Here is a 6,033-nt window from a genome sequence, read left to right as displayed (position 1 = left end):
TGGCAAGGGACACACTGACAAAGGAGATTAATCAGAACTGGCTTTGACAAGCACTGTGGCAATTGGACAATTAAAACAGACATGGGGGGGAAAGAAGAACGAACTGGGTAGGAGGGTGGAGAAAACAGTGAAACAATGAAGGAATGAAAACCCCAAATCTCTGTAAATGTTCATTAAAATGAATAAAGTTTAATAATCATACAAAAAACAAACAAACAAATATATCAAAGACTACAGACTTCAGTATGGATTACATTTCAATATCAAAACACAAAAATCATGATCACTGGGCAAACAGGCAACAGCAAAACAGACAAAAGACAGAAATTTTCAATAATTTCATCTGACTTGGATCCACAATTGACAACCTGGTATCAAATGATATGGTGCTTTGGGAAAATACACTGTCAAAACAATAAGAAGTAATGATGCTAATTTAAAAACTAAAGTGCACTTGATCCCAGCCTAAGTATTTTCAATTGCTTCTTATGTGTCTGAAACTTGGACCTTGAAAAAGGATCACAGAGGAAATCACTCTGAATTGTGGTGCTGGAGAAGAGTACTGAATATTACATGGACTGTCAAAAGAACAAACAAGTCTGTCATGAAGGAAATGCAGTCAGGATGCTCCTTAGTGGCAAGGATGGCGAAATTTTGTCTCACATATTTGGGCACGTTGTCAAAAGGGACCAGGACCAATCCTTGGAAAAATATATCATACTGTAAAAGGTCAGAAAAAGCCAGGATGAAGCTTGACAAGATGACACTTGAGCCTTATCAGAGATTGTGAGAATCTGGTCAGTCACTATAAGTTGTAGTGAATAGGATAGCACCTAACAAGAAGATTCTTTCCTCTCATAATTAGGCATAAACTGCTTAAAGACAAGCACTACATAGTCTCTCTGTGTCTGAGCACAAGTCAGGTATTGTTCTTTCAGTCAACAAATATTTCATGAGCAGATACCATGCACTAATCATTTCAGAGGGTGAGAAGTACACAGGTGATACAGATATCGAGAGCTATTTCCTGATTAATAAAAGCCACATATAAGTAGAGTGTACATCTGAGAGAGTCTATCCCTACAAAAGATATGGTTTGTCAATATGCTATAATAATACAGCTTTCTTCAAAGAGGTACTTTACGGTTCCCCCTCTAATGTACAACACAAATATATGTTAGGGGGGAAAAAAAGAAACATAAACACAGGCTATACACATGGATTTCACCTGATGGTATGGATAGGAGTCAAATTGATTACATTTGTAGAAATACTTGGTGGAGAAACTTAATATCAACAGTGAAAACCAAGCCAGGTGCTGATTTTGGGATAGACCATCAACTACTCATATGCAAGTTCAAGCTGAAGTTAAGGAAAATTAAATCAAGTCCACAGGAACCAAAATTTGTCCTTAAGTCTGACCCACTCGAATTTCAAAACCATCTCAGGAACAGGTTTGAGACCTTGAGCACCTAGGAGCATAGACCAAATGAGCTCTGGGAGGATATCAAGAAAATCATCCATGAAGAATGCAAAAGATCATTATAAAGGCTTAAGAAGAAGAAAGACCAAGATGGATGTCAGATGAGCCTCTGAGTATTGCATTAGAGTGCCAAGAAGCCAAAGCTAAAGGAAGAAACCAAGAAATCAAAGAGCTGAACAGAAAATTTCAAAAGGCAGCCCAGGAGGACAAACCAAGATACTATAATGAATTGTGCAGAGAGCTGGAGTCAGAAAATCAAAAGGCTGGCCTTTCTTAAGCTCAAGGACTTGAAAAACAAATTCAAGCCACGGGTGGCGATATTTAAGGATACTTAAGACACAGTAGGGGGAAAAAAAATAACAAAGCTGTTTTGTGTTTCATTTAAAAATGTTCCTTCCAGAGTAAGAGCTGGGAATACAGAGGATGGTGTGTAAGAGCCCAATGTCTTCTGGCCATCCTCAGGCATATTCTGTCACTACTGTCTTCTCCTTGTACCTACAAACCCATATTCTTTCCTTGCTCTCTGGTAGGAAACAGCTCTTCGGGTTATACTGCACCTGCCTAGAGAACTAGGAGAAAAACAATCAGTATGCTCTGCTGTACTCAGAGCTCCTGATCTGCTCCTGGCAATTCAGAACAAGGCCCTGGCAATAGTCTTAGAGCTGCTGGAAGCAAGAAGGACTTGTGTTTTCTTTCTACAACTTTGAACTAGCTCATTCTCATTCAACCTCCCTGCTAAAACTTCCCTTTCTGTTCAATACACTGAATCAGAACCTATACTTTAACAAAATCCCAACTACAAGAGTCTGAAAGTCTAATTACCTGGACATCTTGTTGACTCTGATTCTGTGTACCTGGGGTGGAAAACCCACCCATAATAAAACTCTGGTCTCTTCCAATGTTACTTGAATTCTTTATTTGCAATTATGGTGTTATCTGAGTTTGTTTCCTTTTTAAGTGAAACAGAAAACAAAGTAAAAAGGAGGGAGGATCTGGAAAAGACCATCCTTCTCTCTCTTCTGGAGTGAATAAATTTAATCTAGTGCAATAGCAAGACCAAAAGGAAAAAAATAAGAAAGACCAAAAGCCAACTTCAGCCATTGCTGGGCTCTTCTTAGGCCTTTCCTACATCCCACCTGTCCCTTTCCAATACTGACAACCTATGACCCCTGCTCTCCAGCTCTGTTGTTTTCAGGGTTAGAAAAGGCCTTTGGCTTTAAACTGAGGTCCAAAATGAGACAACCAGATTGTTTGGTAAATTGAATTAAAACAAAACCCAGGATTCAAAAAAAAAAAAGAAAGAAAGAAAAACAGACAGACCAAAAGCCTCTGATTTTTAATTTCTCTGTCCACTAACCCCTAACTAGAGACCATTCTAAGTCCCCACCTAACCTACCAAACCAGGAAACTTCTAAATTCTCCCTGTATGTGAACATATACTCTCTGGTGCTGAAAAAGTTACCCTGGAAAATCTCCCAGGAACAACTCAGAAAAGAAGTGACCAATTAGAAGAAATCATGCCTCCTAGCCATCCTGAGTGGGACCCCAATATCTCTGCAGGGTTCCAGTCATTAGATGTTTTACCAAGCTTTGTTGTCAGGTCTCTGAGCAACTTCTCAGAAAGCTAACAATTTAAGCAAAACTACTGAAGTAATGTAGAGTCCAAAAGAATGCCCAGGGGCATTTTTGGAAAGACTTTGCAAAACTTTTCAAGTATATACCCCCTTTTTAATCCAATGACTTTTGAGAACACTAGGGCCCTTAACCTTACCTTTGTGTCTCAATCAGCCATGGACATCTGTAAAAATCTCCAGAAACTTGAGGGGTTTCCTGGTATGAATACTAGTCAGCTTTTAGAAATCTGCTGTATGTTGATATTGGAAGCAGGAGTGGAATCCACTTCCTGAATAACGTGCCTCTGGAAACTCTATGAACTTTGATAAATGTCAATAATCGTAGAGGGTCTTCAGGCCTTTTGTTCATAAGGGTAGCCATGAGTCCTGCTCAACTAGAAGACAACAACAACAACACAACATACATTGATAACCTGTTCCTTTCTGTAGACACTGATGTCAACTGCCTGTAAGGCACACACAAACTGCTCTACTTACTAGAAGAAGAAAAAAACAACTGTCAAATATCTCTCAATAGGACAAAAATATGTCAATAAACAGTTACCTTCTTAAACTTTAAACTCATACAGTACCCAAAAACTAACAATTGACCAGAAAAATGTTATCCTACATATTCCAGTGCCAGTCATTAGAAAGGAGCTCTGAGAGTTTCTTGTAGCAGTAGGGTGTTGCAGACTCTGCATACCAGGATTTGCAGAACATCTTAGTATGCTACTGAAACTCTCCTCTCTGGTGCAGGGTAGGTGGCTAATGTTCGACTTGCTAAATATCAAAACTTGTTACTTAGAAATCCACACATAATCTTCACTACCTCCAGAATGCTAAACCCAGCTACTCTGCTCCCAGACTCAAAAAAGATGGTGAAACATAATTGTAAACAAATTCTTGAAAGCAGAAACCCTGTTCATTGATGACAGTAGCTTTATGCATGTAAGAACTCAAAAGGTTGGGACTGCAGTCATCACAACTGACACTGTCGTACGGGTTGTCAAAACCTTGCCCCAGGAATATCAGCTCAGAAAGTTGAGTTTATTGCCCTAATCTGAACACCTCAATAAACAAATTGAAAGTAAAACTGTTAATATCTATACTGAAAGTACCTTTACAAATGTACATGTGCATAAAACACTTCACAAAGAAAAAAGGGCCCCTCATTGTCACTGAAAGGACTGCCAAACATATTTCTGAAATTTTAAGCCTCCTACAAGTTGTGTGGCTGCCGTCAAAGGTGGCAATAGTCCACTGCCAAGGACACCAGACCAGAGAAAAACCCATGACAAAGAAAATTGACTGGCAGATGTCTCAGCCCAGCAGGCTGCTCTCCTTGCTGAACCCACACAGCCCACCTCGGTCCTTTTGGCCCCTGTCCTAACAAACAACCTAGAATACTCAGAAGCTGAAAAAGACTTTGCAAAACAAGGGGGAAAAACATAAAACAGACACAAAATACCTATTTCTTTCTAAAGCTGTAGCCAGACAACTTGTAGAAGTAAATGTTACTAAACTCAAGCTGCTCTTCAGTTATAAATACCTTCTTGTATCCATGTGCACATTTTCTGGGTGAGTTTAAGCTTTTCTACACATACTGAGTTGGCTAAAGGAGTTGTAAGACTTCTTTATGGGAAATAGTCCCCTGTATGGGTTACCACTGTCAATTGACTCAGACAATGGTCCAGCTTACGTGTCCAAAATATCACAAACTCTCCAAAGATTTAAGTGTCACCTGAAAACTGCATACAGCCTAAAAGCCTCAGAGTTTAGGACAAGTAGAAAGAATAAACACCTTAAAACCACCCTACTAAAGTTATGCCATAAAACCTAGCCAGATCTGTCAAGTAAATCTTGTTAACTAAAGTTTCAGATTCATTTTGCAATCAATAAATAATGTTGGCATTATTGTTTCAATATTAGCAGAAATAGTGTTTCAATATTAGTAGAAGCACAAAAATTGAGAAGAAATTATGTGAAATTTCCTCAGTATTGTTTGTGCACACTCAAGACAGTCTATCATTAGATTCTTGCTTACAAAATGTTTTACCTGACCTTCTTAACATATTGGAAGATAAAAAAACTATTGTCAGATCCCCACTAATCTAAAGAGCTAAGCAACTTCCACCTCTCAGAACAATTACTCCAACATCAGAAAGCTCACATCTCAGGTTGTTTTAGTCCAGACCTCTATCCCATTACCCCTTGTCAAACTTTTTAGCTAGAAAACTCAGTTCTTGTTAAAATGTAAAAAACTTTTCAGCCTGTGTGAAATAAACCATGACAAGTTATCCTAACTACTTTCACTGCAGTCAAATTACAAGACCTGTGGATTAATGTCTCATGAGTGGAAACAGCACCAGAGTAAACAAAGTTGGCTTAACCCAGGAAGTGCACCACTCCCTGTAATGTTCACCATTCAACATCTACTACAACATGCAGAGATAGTTGTAAAACCTATTGGACCACTAGCTGAGTTGCAAGATCCTCTCTTCAGCCAGCACTCTGCTCTACCCAGCACTTCTATTTTATCTCATCAACAGCCACCAGCTGCAATCCTGCCACCCACTCTAGGCTCCATGCTCCCTGCAATACACCTGTTCCTCAATATAACCCATCCTAGAAGTGTCTCTGATTGCTTGCTTTGCCTGCATGGTAAGCCACTCTACATTCTGTAAGTCAGTAATGCATAAAAACTGTCATTCAAGGGGGCTCTGATGGCCTACTGGCAGGAAGCTGCACTGCAATCCCAGAGGTTGTGGTTTGAATTCACCAGATGCTCTGCTGGAGAAGGAAGGACAATCTCCTTTACCAGTCAGATCTGATTTGATGGTGTTGTTGTTGTTGTTATGTGCCGTTGAGTCGTTTGCGACTCATAGCGACCCTATGTACAACAGCCCTAAACCGTGCTCTATCCTGTGCCAATCT

This window comes from Elephantulus edwardii, unplaced genomic scaffold, assembly GCF_000299155.1.
Source record: "Elephantulus edwardii isolate Elephantulus edwardi_28Jun2011 unplaced genomic scaffold, EleEdw1.0 scaffold00146, whole genome shotgun sequence".
In the NCBI taxonomy this organism is placed as follows: domain Eukaryota; kingdom Metazoa; phylum Chordata; class Mammalia; order Macroscelidea; family Macroscelididae; genus Elephantulus; species Elephantulus edwardii.
This window is presented reverse-complemented; position numbering follows the sequence as displayed.